Below are 18,377 nucleotides of genomic sequence, written 5' to 3'. Positions count from 1 at the left end.
AATTTCATAGGGGAATACCCAGCCGGATTCAGAAGAAATAGATGGACCATAGATCAGACTTTTACCTAACGCAGCTGCTAGAAAAACGATGGGAATTCAATAGAACTATCCCTGATTAGCCCTATTCTGCAACTTTTGACAAATCGAATCGTAATTACCCGAAATCGGAATGTTGGATATCTATCGCATCGTTTTCGTGTTTGGATTCCATCCAATGGCACTACAGCCCAAATCGAGCCTTGGCCTCCTTCAATAAGCTTCTCCAATCATTTCGATTTACCGCTGTTCTTTTCCATGAACGCGTTCCCAGGAAGTTCCTGGCATCCTCATCGACTTCGTCTTCCCATCTCTTTTTAGGTCTTCCAACAGGTCTTCTTCCCTGCATTCTTGCATTCAGCAATTTTCTGGGGATTCTATTCTCATGCATGCGGACCACGTGCCCTGCCCACCGTAATCTATGCAGTTTAGTGTGTTGTGCTAGAGTTGGTTCGCTATATTGCTCGTATATTTCTCTATTATACCTAATTCGCCAGTTGTTATTTTCACTTATTGGGCCCAGTATCCTACGTAATACTTTTATTTCAAACACATCTAATGCATTGGCAGATTTCTGTGTCACCACCCATGTTTCGCAGCCATAACTTACTATGGGCCTGATTATTGTTTTATATACCCGGAGTTTTGTTTTCCGGTGTACGTCTCGCGATTTGAATATGTGGCCCATCGCGAAATAGCCTTTATTTGCCAGCACACGCCTTCTATTTATTTCCGGTTCTTCTTCATTGCTTGCAACCAGATCCATTCCTAGGTACGTGAATCTATTCACATGTTCTCGCATATTTGGATTGGCATTCCATAACTCGCATCGAAATCAGTGTAAATCGAAAACGACAACTTCTATTTGGCGCGCTCAGGAGGAGGTGGCAACAGCGCACTGCAAAGTGAAATGATTGTTCTGTGCGAAGAATTCGTCAAGACAAAGCAGAAATTTCGGTTTGCTTTGGATGGTTTTGGTTAAGTGTGACAAATTCAACACAAGAATAAAATTTGGCAAGGGGAACACCGTTTGGGAACATCATTGGGAAGAAAAAAACATCTGCTGAGCATTTAAATTACATAGTAGACTTTATCTCTAAACATAAAATATTATTGCACGGTAAAAGTAAGTTTTTCGCTAAGAAAAAATTGAATGAGAACAAATAGGCCTGGATCCCGCGTACCAAAAAAAAGTTAATTAATAGCAAGCCGAAAATTTGTTAATAGCTTAACGGTGTCTAGTCGGACAAACTTTGATGTACGGGAAGCATATTTACAGATGCTAGCATGTGTAGACACCAGGGTGTTGAAATCAGTTAGGGTTTGGAAAAACAGTAAATTTACAGATGCTAGCGCGTGTTGATACCACGGTGTTGAAATCAGTTAGGGTTTGGAAAAACAGTACATTTACAGATGCTAGCGTGTGTTGACACTAGGGTGTTGAAATCAGTTATGGTTTGGAAAACCAGTACATTTACAAATACTAACAGATTTAGACACCAGAGTATTGAAAGCAGCTAGCTTTTTTAGTGGTTATACATGCATAGATGCTAACGGCTATTGACATTGTTTTTATATACCTACTCTACTGCTGTGGAAAAATATTTAAATAATTAAGGTATTGACAAATAATTAAACGTTGTTGGGATAATAATATATTAACACAAAAGAACAATATAAAAACAATGTTCTTCCGAACCTATTTCCTTGTGTCATTTTTATAATTAATTAACTATTGAGATGGGAAATAAGCAACAATTAAATTGAAAAAATAATTTTATTAACGTTTCGACGCCCAAATCGGGTGTCGTTGTCAAAATACTGCTAAATTAAACAAAAATGTTGTTGCTTAGTAAAAAATTCTTCTAATAATTTATTTAATCTGACTTATTTATATTGGCAATTCTGACATATATTATACATTTTAAAGTATTTTTTACTAAGCAACAATATTTTTGTTTAATTTAGTGGTATTTTGTATTTTAAAAACGACACCCGATTTGGGCGTCGAAACGTTAATAAAATTATTTTTTTCAATTTAATTGTGGTCTATTTCTCATCTAAATAGTTAATTATAAAAATTACACAAGAAAATAGCTTCAGAACAACATTATTTTTAATGATGATCTTTTGTGTTAATGGGTGATTCCATTTCAAATCACTCAATGTTGGGGCAAAAAAAATTTGGATCTCCGATTTGTCTGAAAATTGGTATATAGCTTCTGCGGGACGTAAAAATAAGATACTTAAGGTCAAAAAATCTTCTTCTTCTTTTTTTCTCAAAATGTTATTTTATGCTATTTTACAGTGATTTGGTGTTTATTTAAACAAATTTGCATTTTCTATCGTAAAGTATTAATGGAAAACATAATATTTTAGTAGAAGGGACTCATAAATGTCATTATATGGCATTATAACAAGTTACTTTGATTCAAAATAAGTTTTTGACCAAATTTTATAGTGTAGAAAACATTAAAATACCGTTTTTTACATTTTTCTCCATTCCCAAAATACTTCATAATCGATTTGGCTAAAAATTTGCCCACAGATAGTCAAAACATAGGACTTTGTGGTGAGAAGGATTTGAATTATATTACAATACCAAAAAAGTTACATGCAATATCATAGTCAAAAATATAGGCGTCTACTGTAAAGTAAAAGACGTGTAAGTAAAATTAACGCGAAAATATCGACCTCACGACAAAAAGTTGTTATAAAGAAATTGTAATAATTGTAAATACGATTTATGTGGAACAATTTCAGTTTCTACCATTTTTGTCGAAAAGTTAAAAATGGCGGAGATATTGACCAAAACAGGTTCTCCTTTAAAATCAAGATGGCGGCTAACGTAACGGAGGAATTCATTCGTAATTTTAAATTGTGGCTACTATTGACTCCCCTAAAGATTAGAAAAATAAAATTTTGGGCAGCTCGGCATGCAAGGTCAAATGCTATTCCGACTGGACTAATATACTTTTGAGTCTGATATTACTTCATGTAACTTTTTTTGGTATTGTAATATAATTCAAATCCTTCTAACCACTTAAAGTCCTATGTTTTGTCTATATATGGGTAAATTTTCAGCCAAATCGATGATGATGTATTTTGGGAATGGAGAAAAATGTTTAACGATTTCTTCACTATAAAATTTGATCAAAACATTGTTTTGAGTCAAAATAACTTGTTATAATGCCATATAATGACATTTTTGAGTCCCTTCTATTGAAATATTATGTTTTTTATTGATACTATGCGGCGGAAAATGCAAATTTGTTTAAATAAACACCAAATCACTGTAAAATCGCACAAAATAACATTTTCAGAAAAAAAGAAGAAGATTTTTTGACCTTAAATATCTTATTTTTACGTCCCGCAGAAGCTATATACCAATTTTCAGACAAATCGGAGATCCAAAATTTTTTGCCTGAGTGATTTTTGACATGGAATGTACCTAATATATTGTTCTTTATATCCCAATAACGTTTAATTATTTATTAATTCCTAAATCACTTAAATATTTTTCCACAGCAGTAGGTATATAAAATCAATGTCAATAGCCGTTAGCATCTATGCACGTATAACCACTAAAAAAGCTAGCTGCTTTCAACACTCTGGTGTCCAAATCTGTTAGTATTTGTAAATGTACTGTTTTTCCAAACCCTAACTGATTTTAACACCCTAGTGTCAACACACGCTAGCATCTGTAAACGTACTGTTTTTCCAAACCCTAACTGATTTCAACACCGTGGTGTCAACACGCGCTAGCATCTGTAAATGTACTGTTTTTCCAAACCCTAACTGATTTCAACACCCTGGTGTCTACACACGCTAGCATCTGTAAATATGCGTACGGAAACACTGGAATAGGGGAAGTTTTAATTGTGGAACAGTTTAAAAATTTGGAACGTGAGATTACGAAAACGTCCCATGTATTTTGTCGGACAGAACATCCAATTGATTTGTTACCCTTTCATTAAACTCATGCAAAAATCAGTCTGCTATTACTAACCAACATGATTCATGCCCTTTGACATGTTCTTCGTGTTCCACTCATTAAAATGCACAGTTGGTGATAAACACCAGTCTGATTTTTGCATGAGAATTTAACGAAATGGTAACAAATCAATTGGAAGTTCTGTGTGACAAAATACATGGAACGTTTTCGTAGTCTGACGTTCCAAATTTTTAACCTGTTCCACAATTAAAGCTTCCCCTGTTCCCCTACATCAAAGTTTATCCGACTAGACACCGTTAAGCTATTAACAAATTTTCAGCTTGCTATTAATCAACTTTTTTGGTACGTGGGATCCAGGTATAAAATGCCGAGGTCAAACAGATGTATAGGGCTAGCGACGTAGTCCAAGAGATTAAATCCTTAAATCCCAACGTCAAGATGGACTTGCCATGCCCATAGACTCCGCAATAACCGTTTTGCCAAGCTAATCTGAGAAGAAGTCCCGATAAGAAGACCTTTAGGACGTCCACGAATGCGACGGAGAGATGACATGGCCAAATTTAATAACAATGGGGCTACACACTGACCCAACTATTATGGACGACCGTTCGAGATGAAAGCGAGTTGTGCCGTCAGCCAATACCCATCCCGGGTTGCAGTGCTACGAGAAGAAGAAGAAGAAGATCTAGGTGGTTTCGAGTGAAGCCATTATTTTGAGATCATTGGTATACTAGGTTTTTAACTTCGCCTCTGCAGTATTGTTATGTTTTATTCTAAATGCTGTCTAGGTACACGCTAACGTGTACGCAAATAAAAAAGTTAGATACACGCGAGTTAAACTTCATCAAGCCAGTGACGTCATTATTTAGCGTGCGCAGTGACTGTACATTTGGTACACGCTATTTTGATAAGTCTCCTTTAACTCCCTCTATAACGAGAACTGAAATGGTAGACTAATTACCTCGTTATAAGCGGATCTCGTTATATCAGGCAACAATAATATTGTGCATACATATGAATATATAGTTTTCTAAAACATTAACTTCCTATAGTGAAGCCATTCGGAGCAGTATAAAATGCTAAAAATATTGTTTCCTCGACAATAAGGCTTCGCCATCATAAATTGTAAATTTTCTTACAATATTCAATATCGGTCAATAGATAAACAGAACAGGAAGAAGTTTAATATAGGCGGTGGATTTTATTACACCACTTTCCTCGATAACCGCACAGATGTTGGGGATTTTTGTATACAGGTAGTTGGGTTATTTATTTATAGCCATTACAACGATAAAAACAGATAAAGATACATATTTTACGATTTCATTTTTCCTCGTTATAACCAAAAATTCCTCGTTATAGACGTGTCACAGTTCAATGGGAATTTCATGGGACATCTAGTCTACCTCGTTATAAGGGAAACCTCTTAATAACCGTGTTCGTTATAAAGAGAGTCTACTGTATTTGTTATTAAGGGAAGGGGAAGGGAAGCAGAAATATTCAGATGTTTTAAACTTAATTGTAATAAATCAATGTGTGTATATTCAGGTTAGCAAAATAAATATGTATTTAGTTGACATGACATGTACAAAATATTGTTAAAATAATTTTTATACGTAAGTTTTGTGAAATGATTGTGAAAGCTTTGTGTCTTCCATTTATTTTAATTTTGGGCGGTAATACCGTTTCACTTATAACTAAAAAACGCTGGACGGAAGGGCCGTCCGAGAACTTTATCGTACCGATCTATTATCGTTATCGTACTAGATACTGGCATTCTATAAAAATAACAAAGTTACTCGTTATTTTGATATTTTAGAAACACCTTGTATACTTGAAAATATTTTATGATTCTACGCATCATTAATTCCTGCATTTGAGAAAATGTTCGGGGACACACTATAGATTATTGCATAAATCAATAGAATATTAGTCATACTTTCATTTCAAATTAGTTCATTTTTCATAGAGAAATTAATAGTTTACAATATTTGCATTTTACTACATGGATTATAATGAAATTTTGGGAGTAGCCCAAAGCCCAATCTCCTAATTCAAAGTCTATCCTATATACTATATACTATGGCGCTTTCATCATGGGGGCGGTTCCCACCACTTCTCGGGGATAGAACATTTTTATTTTCGAATTGCATGGAACAAAAGAAAGAATTTTAAGAAAATTTAAAAAAGCGCTCTATAATTTGATCTTATTTTTTTCACCCGTCCAACTTTTTGAAAGTAGAACTAACACTATATTAAGAGGTATTGCAAAAGAAAAACAATGCATTTAAATTCTGGTGAATGAGGGGTTAAATGTATGTACTTCTCATTTTTCCTTAAAGTACATTAGTCATATCTTTTTTTGCACCATATCTCGCTTAGTTTGAATGCAACCGACATTTAACAATGCTCGTTTTAAAGGCCTTTTCAAACACTACAAAAGCATGAGCACTTTGAGCATGCATCAAATAACACTGTAGTAAAATGTATTGTAGAAGGAAAACGATGCATTTAAATTCTTGTGGAAGAGGGGTTAAATATACAGGGTGTCCCGAAAAGATTGGTCATAAATTATACCACAGATTCTGGGATCAAAAATAGGTTGATTGAACCTCACTTACCTATATACAATAGTGCACACAAAAAAAGTTACAGCCCTTTGAAGTTACAAAATAAAAATCAATTTTTTTTCATATATCGAAAACTCTTACAGATTTTTCATTGAAAATGGATATGTGGCATTCTTATGGCAGCAGCATCTTAAATAAAAATTAAAGTTAAATTTGTGTGCCCCATAAAAATTTTATGGGGGTTTTGTTCCCTTAAACCCCCCCCCCAAAGTTTTGTGTACGTTCCAATTTAATTATTAGTGTGGCACCATTAGGTAAACACACTGTTTTTAAAACATTTTTGCCTCTTAGAACTTTTTCGATAAGCCAGTGTTTATCGAGATATTTTGAATATTTATCGAATCCACCACATATTTGTATATGGTTAAGTACGATTATAGAGACCTGTTGAACAATATCCCTTCGTTGGCTCAGTGTAGATGGTCTTTAAGTTGTGATGGAAACACCAAATAATAGTAGCAGAGTTTATTGATGAGACTTACACTATGGATGTTGACCCGGGGTACTTTGAGTAGAGACTTAAATGATGAGCGTTGAAGACAATCACTCGCGTTAATGAATTAATAATAATTGAATTTCTAGACAAGAGATCTTAGTTTTATATAAGTTTAAATTGGGTCAATGTAAACACGGGCCCCGCGTGATTTTGTGTATCTAATTAAGGTAAATTGTTTATCTTATGTCAGCAACTTTTGGCTGATGTCCAAATTATATTATTGATAATTGACCAAATGTGTATGTAATTTAATTAATTACGTGTGTGTGTTTAATAACAAATAAATGCATTCGATCTACTGGGTGATAAAATGATACTGTCCAATTTCGGATATGAATACTGAATATTTGATATTGGACATACTGCGGAATCGGGCAAAACCTGGCCCAAGTGTCAATACCCAAAGTTTACATATAAGTATTACATAAAATAGTCAAATTCAAACATGTTAATAAATAAATAGTTTAAGAATAATCAACAATCTTCCAACCGTACTCTAGCTATCAATGTCCGACTATATCTCTAGATTAAAATTAGGGCAATTGGATGAAAATGTGGAGAGTGGAATGTCGGCCTTTGAAGTCGACGGTACATTGTTATGCCGATTACTACTTAATGCAGGTACTTCCTGTTCGTTAGTCTGAGTATGTGGATTCCCTGAACGACATAGTCGTACAACAGGACGGTATTTCCATAACGTGAGTATCCCAATTATTACCATTATAGTGATGGTCCCGGCGGCTACAAAATAATGCCAATTAGATTCTGGAATCGATTGCCACTGCGTATGCGTCATTTCTTGTTCTAGACTTTCCTCCTCAAGTAACGCGTGACGTAGCTCTCCTCCTGGTATGTCCAGGTAGGTGTTTAGAGGCATGTTAAACCTGCGGGGTGTCCTCGCCACCAATTGGGCCACGGGAGTGATTGGCGCCTTCAGGTAGCTTGTTACCGCTCTCTCCATCCCACTGCTAGTGGGGAGTAATGTAATATTTTTCGTTTGGGCGATACATTTGGGTGAAAGTTTCAGGAATGTGACTCGTTCCAGTACTCTTTCGCTCCGATTTCCATCGCAAATAATGGATATGTGTATCGTGACTGGCGTGATAACGAGCCAGAGGTTGGGGGTACCCATCTTACTCCATTGAGCTGTCGGTATTGTCCTGGCTACCACTGGACATGTGCTATTCTTAGATCGCTCATAAATTTCTTCAAGTATGCAGTTTGGTTGGGTATCCATGTTCCTTATAGCCGTTGGTGAGCACGCTATCTGCGTCTTTGTCAACAGTAAACATCTTTCCCTATCTTCTGCGGTCAATTCGAAGTAGTGCAGTGTGTTATAATCTACGACCAGTAGATTCCTTGGGGCGACAAATGTGCGCAACACCGACCCCTCAACGTTAAATGGTATGGCCGTGACTTTCAGCATGCTGTACTTAATTTTCCCTGTCACTATGAAATAGCCGATGACTGTTATATATCTGTCGTCATGACTGACTTCTGTTTCTATAATGGGCTGTCGTCGTATTTCGACCCCTTGTGGCAGTATCTGCCCTGCTTTCTCTATCAATTTGGTTATCTCACCCGGTTTCACTATATCAATGAAGTGTCCGTGGTTATAGTGAAGGTTTAATATTCCCTCGTAAAATTGAGTATATTCGTTTATGAATTCCATAACTTGCAACGCTATCGTTTGTATTCGCAACGTGCTATATTCGGTTTCTAGTCTCTGTGCTTTGTCTTCTACTTCGTTAAGTCCTTTAGATATTTCTTGTAGGCCTGTGATTAGTGCTTTGTATTAGTGTATTCACCTTTTCCATGTATTCTCTTAACTCTGACTGCAGCTCTTCATCCTCCTGCAAATCTTGTTCATTTTCTGGCCGTAATAATTCCTCGATTCTTTGCTTCCTTATCTGTATCTCCTTTACTTTCGGTGCTTTTCCTCTTTTCAGTACCATTCCATATTCTTCCAACAGGGTTTTCCCCTCAATATATGTCTTAAATACCTGATCATGGTATTTTGTTTCAAAATATTTTTCTTTCGTTATACCTCCTTCTAGCAGCTTTTCGTGGTTATTCAGAAATTTTGCCCAATATTCTTCTAATTTTTCCTGCCTATCCCGGATGTATTGTTGACTCCTCCGAGATTGAGAATCCTTTTTAGTATTTGAAACTAGTTTCGCTAATTCTGCTCCTATCTCCGCTTGCTTAACGTATACACTTTCCATGGTTATTTTTATAAAATTTTAAATTCAGCGGTAAATATATTAAACAATATGAACTGTATTTTATTTATTAAGCAATGTACTTAAATATGCCTATAATGTCTGGCTAATTGGCTAGTCCAAGGCCATCAAATTCACACAAAAAAAAATATCTGCTTATTAACAATTATATTTATTTACTATACCTGTACTATCACGCTCTCTCGTAAGCCAGAATGTATATAAATAAAAATGTAATTGTATGCCCTTGTCAAGTTTGCAATTTTTCAACATTACCGTAGGTCGCTTGCCTGACTAAGTGATTTCTGTTTGTAAATAAACTGAATAGTATTACGATTTCACTAACGCTAAAATTGAAATTCTTTGGTTGGATAATTTAATGAACCTTTGTATTTATAAAAGATCTGTAAATGATATATGTAATATTAATACTGGAATCTTATTCAAATGTGGCAGTTAGATATCTATGTGATTAATTTTTACAGAAATAGGTAAAATATTTTCATTTTCTAAAATAGTGAAAATTTAACTGAAATTATTATATAGAGTGGACTTTTATCGTTCTATAAGTTACGTAGTATTTTAATTTTTTCGAAATAAAGTATTTAATTGAAATTAAAGCAAGCTATATGTTTATGAACGTTTCTTTTTTTCTCAAATTATTTTTCAAATATATTTTTGTCTCTGTATTATTTATATGGTATACATTCTAAAGTACATTATTTTACTATTGATAGAGTGGAGATTGTTGTTCTAGATTGTTGAATTATAATAAAAATACAAACTTGTTAAATTGTACGATTGTAACAGTTGGAAGATTTTGTAATTATTCAAAAACTTACGGTTTTTTTTGTTTTCTTAGACGTCTAGGGTCCCTCGCTTCTGGTAGGCTCTGCAATCGGCTCTCGGCTATGGTACTGCTCTTAGCTCTGCAATCGGCTCTCGGCTTTGGTACTGCTCTTAGCTCTGCAATCGGCTCTCGGCTTTGGTACTGCTCTTAGCTCTGCAATCGGCTCTCGGCTATGGTACTGCTCTTAGCTCTGCAATCGGCTCTCGGCTTTGGTACTGCTCTTAGCTCTGCAATCGGCTCTCGGCTATGGTACTGCTCTTAGCTCTGCAATCGGCTCTCGGCTTTGGTACTGCTGTTAGCTCTGCAATCGGCTCTCGGCTTTGGTACTGCTCTTAGCTCTGCAATCGGCTCTCGGCTTTGGTACTGCTCTTAGCTCTGCAATCGGCTCTCGGCTATGGTACTGCTCTTTGCTCTGCAATCGGCTCTCGGCTTTGGTACTGCTCTTAGCTCTGCAATCGGCTCTCGTTCTCCCGGGTCTAGTGGTCTCTCTCTGAGGGTGTTGCTGGTGTGGACTGTATAGGCTTTCTCAAACTTCCTTGAAGTATTCTTTTTCTCGATAGGACCATGAACAATATCCCTTCGTTGGCTCAGTGTAGATGGTCTTTAAGTTGTGATGGAAACACCAAATAATAGTAGCAGAGTTTATTGATGAGACTTACACTATGGATGTTGACCCGGGGTACTTTGAGTAGAGACTTAAATGATGAGCGTTGAAGACAATCACTCGCGTTAATGAATTAATAATAATTGAATTTCTAGACAAGAGATCTTAGTTTTATATAAGTTTAAATTGGGTCAATGTAAACACGGGCCCCGCGTGATTTTGTGTATCTAATTAAGGTAAATTGTTTATCTTATGTCAGCAACTTTTGGCTGATGTCCAAATTATATTATTGATAATTGACCAAATGTGTATGTAATTTAATTAATTACGTGTGTGTGTTTAATAACAAATAAATGCATTCGATCTACTGGGTGATAAAATGATACTGTCCAATTTCGGATATGAATACTGAATATTTGATATTTGACACCTGTTAATAATCTGAAAATGTATTTATAATTTACATTTTTAGGTATATTTTGAAAAAGAAGCCACATCTCGATAAAATGGGACTTATCAAAAAGAGACTAAGAGGCAAAAAGTTTTAAAAACACTGTGTTTAACTGATGGTACCACAATAATAGTTTAATTGGAACGTACATAAACATTTGGGGGTGTTTAAAGGAACAAAACTCCCATAAAATGTTTATGTAAAATATTAAAAAAGAAGCCGCATCTCGATAAAGACTCGCTTATCGAAAAAATACTAAGAGGAAAAAAAGTTTTAAAAACGTTGTGTTTAACTAATGGTACCACAATAATGAATTAATTGGAACGTACACAAAAGTTTGGGGGGCTTTAAGGGATCAAAACCCCCATAAAATTTTTATGGGGTGGACAAATCTCACTATAATTTTGTTTTAAGATGATCCTGCCATAAGAATGACACATGTCCATTTTCAATAAAAAATCTTTAATAATTTTCGATATATTGAAAAAAATCGATTTTCATTTTGTAACTTCAAAGGGCTGTAACTTTTTTTATGAGCACATTTGTACTAAGGTAACTTAGGTCCAATCGAATTATTTTTGACTCCAGAATGTGTGGTATAATTTATGACCAATCTTTTCGGGACACCCTGTACTTCTCAATTTTTTTCTTAAAATTCCTTAGTCATCAATTTTTTGCAGCATATCTCGCTTAGTTTGAATGTAATAGACATTTAATAGCGCTTATTTGAAAGGACTTTTCAAGCACAATAAAAGGTATTGGTAGCATAAGTCGGCGCACACAGTGGAGGCGGTTTCCGCTAGCGGGCAACGCTAGCGGGACCCGCTTTTAAACGTTTTCAAAAAGAATGCACGTCTTTAAATGTACACGAACATAGTCAAAGCAGGTCCGCGCGGACCAACCGCCTCAACCCGCCTGACCGCTTTTGCTAGAATGAGAATTTAGTTTTTTCCGCGCGATTTTAATGTTTACTGCAATGATAATTTTTAGTTTATTCGCTCTTTTATAATAAGAATTAATAGTTCTCCATGGATTAATTTTATAAATAATTGTACATTATAATAAACAAAAGTAATAAAGTCAATCTTATTGAAACCGTAATTTTGTGTGACTTAAGTGCACTTTACATCAACAATAAATTGAACAATAAATTGACCAAGTTATTCAAGGCCAAATTTGACGTGTTCTCAAAGCACAATTTGACATCCATATTTGTTCGTTATTAACTTGACGTCAATAAATTCGTGAATTTCTTGAAAGCAAAATTTTCTTGTCCTCAAAAAAATTGAAGGAACTTAGAATAAATGTTGTAAAAATGTCAATATTTTCAGTAGTACCAATGCAATGATTTTTTTATTAGAAGCTTTTGAATGTCGTTTGTTTCTTTGTTTGAGTAAAGTGTTTGATTTGAAACAGAATAGAATAGAACAGATTAATAAAATAAATAAAATAGAGAGATAGATTAGAATAGATATATAGTATAGAATAAACTTGAAATAGAATAGAGTAGAATATAATAGAATAGATGTAATATATATGTAGATACTTACTAATAAAGTATTTGATTTAAAACAGAATAGAGTAGAATGTAACAGATTAAATGAAATATATAGATAGATTAGAATAGATATATAGTATAGAATAAAGTAAAATATAATATAATAGGTGAAATGATGGTGAAAAGCAATAGTTTTAAGTACCTAGGATGGGTATTACAGAGTAATGGAGAAATAGATGGAGATGCATGCAGTAGAATTAGGGCTGGATGGATGAAGTGGAAAGAAGCGAGTGGTGTGTTGTGTGACAGAAAAATTCCAATGAAGCTGAAGGGAAAATTCTATAAAACAGCCATAAGACCGGCTATGATGCACGGAATTGAATGTTGGGCAGTGAAAAAGAAAGCGGAACAATGAATGCATGTGGTGGAAATGAGAATGCTTAGATGGATGAGTGGAGTGACAAAGAAGAATAAAATTAGAAATGAGTATATTAGGGGAAGTCTAGGTGTGGCACCAATTGATGCCAAAATGAGAGAGCATAGGTTAAGATGGTTTGGTCATGTTCAACATCGAGACGTTAATCACCCAATACGAAGAATAGCTGAAGTGCAGATTCCTGGAAGGAGTAGGAGAGGAAGACCAAAGAAGACGATAAGGCAGGACATGTTGGTAAAGGGGATTAGCATTGATATGACTCAAGATAGAATTGTGTGGAGAAATGCAATTAGGGAAGCCGACACTGCATAGGGATAAGGCAAAGAGAATGATGATGATGATAATAGGTGTAATGTGTAGATACTTATATAGAATAGGTTTGAAATAGAGTAGAATATAATAGAATAAAGAGACTATATACCTACATAGATACATCCCTAATAGCACAAGGGTGTCCTTCACGGACTTTAGGGAGGTCCGTTTTCGTCCAAGGAACGTCCTATTTTGGTCCAAATGTCGCGCTACCGAATGTCCGTTGGACGTCCACTTAAGGTCCGAAGGGACGTACATTGGACCTTAATCGGACGTCCTAGGGGACGTAAATTGGACCTTAACACGACGTCCTATTTTGGTCCAAATGCCACGTTGCCAAACGTCCAATGGATGTCCACCTAACGTCCGAGGGGACGTTCAGTGAACGTCAATTGGACCTTCATAGGACGTCCCAGTTTGGTCCAATGTCTTGCTGCCGAACGTCCATCTAACGTCCTGAGAGGACCTCCGGTGGACGTCTAGCATCGATATTTAGACCTGTGGATAATGTATGGTGGGAAATAAAAAATATATTTTTAAGGAACTTATATTACATCTTATATTAAATTACAATTATTGGATATTACATTAAATTACAATACACTTCTCCAACAAATTAACGCACCACCTTAAAAATAGGGCACTTTTGATGTCTCGAATTTTCTAAACCTGTTGTCCCATCTGAGTGATTTTTTTATAATATAGCCTAGGCCAGCGTTTCCCAAATAGTGGGTCGCGACCCGGTACCGGGCCACGAAAGCAAAATACCGGGTCACCGAACTATTTAAAGACAGTTTCCATGTCACTTGGTAGTACAAGATAAGGTGGAAGCTGCAACAAAAAAACTTAATTTGTGGACACGTTGCAAGGAAGCAGGAAATTACTAAGCTTTTTCAAAGCTAACAGAACTACAAAAAGAGTATACGAATCCATTGCTGGATGAGATTTCAGTGGCTTTCAAGGAACACCTGCTAGGACTGGAGGCAAATATAAAGGAATAATTTCTCCCCATCCAGAACAACAAAGCATGGATAAAGAATCCATTTACAATGGACGTAGAATCCGAGACAGAACTTCCGGATTTAGATATTGAGTCAGTAATTGAACTGTCATGTGATAGGACATTCAAAGACATATTTGACAAAATACTACTGATAGATTTTTGGCTGTCTTTCCGACAGGAGTACCTACCCAGTTTTAGCAGAAAAAGAGATACAGTTTCTGATTCCTTTTGTTACGACCTATAAGAGTGAGGCGGGGTTTTCAGCACTGGTTTTCCTCAAAAATAAATATAGGAACAATTTGAAAGTCGAACCAGACCTGATGATAAAATTAAAATTAACATCTTTTCCTCCAAACGTCAACCAGAAACAACTGCATACTTCTCATTAATAAAGTATTTGATTTTTATTTTGTATTATTAAATTTTTGTTTGAGCTAATGATTCTTTATTAAAATATATAAAACTATAATAAATATTTAAATATGTTTTCTTGTACACACACACACACCAGAGTATGCAAAAAAATTAGTGGGTCACCAAGGATAAGCTCATAAATAACCGGGGCACGGAAAAATAAGTTTGGGAAACGCTGGCCTAGGCTATAGGTTACATCCTTAAGCTTGTCATGCACTGGGAGCTATACTGTAATATATGTATATTATATCATATCGCTCTCTATAGTAATGAGTGAGCCTGCAGACAGGGAACTAATGGTTCCGTATGTGCAGGCTCACTCATTACTCATTACTATAGAGAGCGATGTGATATAATATATATTACAGTATAGCTCCCCATGCATGACAAGCGTAAGGCAGTAACCTATAGCCTCAGGCTATATTATTATAAAAAAATCACTTAGATGGGACAACAGGTTTAGGAAATTCGAGACATCAAAAATGCCCAATTTTTAAGGTGGTGCGTAATGCACTGTATATATAGGTAAACTTATATACAGGCTGTAACAAAAATAAAATTTTTGTGTTTATTTAGTTGGCTATCTATTATAGTGTACAATCATCTAGAATATTTTGAACAAACTAAAAACACGAATATATCATCGAAAAATTAATAAAAAGGTCTTAAAATGCTTGGTTAGATATTAAGATCTAGTTAAAAAGAAACCAAAAACTGGACATTTTCTACAGAACGTAGATTATGAATTTTTAAGCCAGCTAATCCCATTTATTATACAGGGTGTCCCGAAAAGATTGGTCGTAAATTAAATCACATATTCTGGGACCAAAAATAATTTGAATGAACCTAACTTACCTTAGTACAAATATGCACACAAAAAAAGTTACAGCCCTTTGAAGATACAAAATGAAAATTGATTTTTTCGAATATATCGAAAACTATTAAAGATTTTTTATTGAAAATGGACATGAAGCAATATTATTGCAGTAACATCTTAAAGAAAAATTATAGTGAAATTTGTGCACCCCATAAAAATTTTATGGGGGTTTTGTTCCCTTTAACCCCCCCAAACTTTTGGGTACGTTCCAATTAAATTATTTCTGCGGTACCATTAGTTAAACACTGTGTTTTTAAAACTTTTTTACCTCTTTCTCTTTTTTCGATAAAGCTCTTTTTATCAAGATATGGCTTCTTTTTAAAATGGTTCAAAATATACCTAAAAATGTAAATCATAAATAAATTTTCATATTATTAGTCTCTATGGGCCATTCCACGAACATACGCCTGTTTTGGATTACTTTGACAACGAATATTTTACTGTGCAACACAAGAAGTACGAAAGTAAATGGCGCTAATAATTATTCCAATAAACAACAATGTAATTTGCAATTTACTTTCGTTCTTCTTATTTTGCACAGTAAAATATTCGTTGTCAAAGTAAACCAAAACAGGCGTATGTTCGTGGAATAGGGTATACAATCGTACTTAACCATATACAAATATGTGGTGGATTTGACAAATATTCAAAATATCACGGTAAAAACTGACTTCAAAAAAGTACTGAGGCAAAAAAGTTTTAAAAACATTGTGTTTAATAGTACCACAATAATAATTCAATTGTAACTTACACAAAAGTTTGGGGGGGTTTAAACGAACAAAACCCCCATAAAATTTGTATGGGGTGTCGGGTGTCCAAATTTCACTATACAGTGGAACCTCGATTATCTGTCTCTCTATTAACTGTGACCTCTGTTAACCGTTTTGTAAGAGAGACTAAAAACTTTTTTTACAGTCACCTCCTGTTTTCATATGATATTTTTTGACATGTTTTGTAGTAAATTCAATTATCTATTTACTACAAAACATGTCAAAATTTACATGTGAAAACAGAGATGACCCTAAAAATGGTTTTTCGTCTCCTACAAAATTCATGAAAAAGCAGATAGGAGGTATTGTCACATCACCGACGATATACCAGAAGTATATGTGGCCATACCAAATAATACATCCTTGATAAATATAAACATTTTTATTGCACAAAATCTTGTCATATATTTTTTTCCATAATCATCACTACGATGATGATTCATTTGTATTGAATTGTACATTGCAATTCTCTGATGTTTGGGAAAAAGGGCTTAAGTCAGAATTGCACATCGATAACGTTTTGATGATTTCTGGACCAGAAAAATCGGCTCTTTTTATTGGTACATACAGTTTAAGTCTGCAACACTTTTTTTATGGTCCAGAAATCATCAAAACATTATTGATGTGCAATTCTGACTTAAGCCCTTTTTGACAAACATCAGAGAATTACAATCTGGTCATAACTGACCAATGAGCAATTTTAATTTAACCTAAATTACTACTGTTCCTTAAAATGAAGAGCTTACCTCATAGCGTCTCTTATCTAATCTAACAAGATCGTGCACTATTCTAACATACACAGGCACACAAGCACTACGCTCTGCTTTTCACTATCAACTATCACTCAAACTAGTTCAAAAGGCTTTGTCCTCTTCAATCTTCTAGTTTGTCCAGTAGTAGATATGAGGAGCTGGATTTCCTCAATATTCTCATACTTATGAAGTTGTTGTTGCTCATGACTTCCTGTTATCTTCTTGATGACTATATTATCCAGGTTCCATTCCTAGGTCTTGATATTTGTTTATAAAGTAATATCTTATTATCTGGAGTTTCTTCCAACTAGTCAATACACTTTTTATAGGTATCTTTCTTTTGCCTTTCATAGCCACAACAAGGCTATAATACGTTTCCTTCCTGGTTTTTTTGTAGACCACTTTCAGCTGATTCTAAAAAATTAAAATGAATGGTAATTTTTCTATTCTTTACAATTAAAAATCAAAAGAAATAGGTGCTACTATTTACAGGTAATAATATGCATAAATAATTCGTTTCCTAAAGAATACAGAAAATTGAAAACGTTTTTATAATACTTCAAAAACAACTGCAAAAAAAGCCACTAATTTCCATTTTTCCACCCCCTTATCTTATATGCATTTTCCAATCAAAATTTTTAGGTTGTCATGAACATGAAAGACTCAACCTCAACAAATAATAATAAACAAAAAGCTCTACTTCCACTTCCCGCCAAATGGACACAGGTTGGTGACACTGAATTCACGCCAAATAAAATGAAAAAATAGACCAATTTTCTTTTTCATCAATTTCTTCACGTGAAGTTTATAACGAACAAACTTAGATGTCAAAGTGTGCTTTTACACGTCAAATTTGGCCTTGAATAACTTGGTCAATTTCTTGTCCAATTTATTGTTGATGTAAAGTGGACTTTAGGTATTTCTAAAACCATTCCAGTATTAACTATTAACTAAATCAGTACTTGAAAAATAAATTTACAACAAAACTACTTACCTCAATTTTATAACAAGCCTTTCTTCCGGAAGGATAGCCTGCTTATGTAAATTACACCAGTTTTTAATTAAACGATA

General features: G+C 34.7%; 1 protein-coding gene across 1 annotated transcript in view; it reads left to right on the top strand.

Annotated features, from left to right (window-relative positions):
• The window catches only part of LOC126881560 (lysosomal-associated transmembrane protein 4B), a 73,553-nt gene that overhangs the window by 37,540 nt on the left and 17,636 nt on the right, over positions 1-18,377 (top strand). The window lies entirely within an intron of this gene.

The sequence above is a fragment of the Diabrotica virgifera genome, chromosome 3 (genome assembly GCF_917563875.1).
Source record: "Diabrotica virgifera virgifera chromosome 3, PGI_DIABVI_V3a".
NCBI classification, from domain to species: Eukaryota; Metazoa; Arthropoda; class Insecta; order Coleoptera; family Chrysomelidae; genus Diabrotica; species Diabrotica virgifera.
The sequence above is the reverse complement of the archived record's forward strand: the minus strand, read 5'-3'. Positions and strand labels throughout refer to the sequence as shown.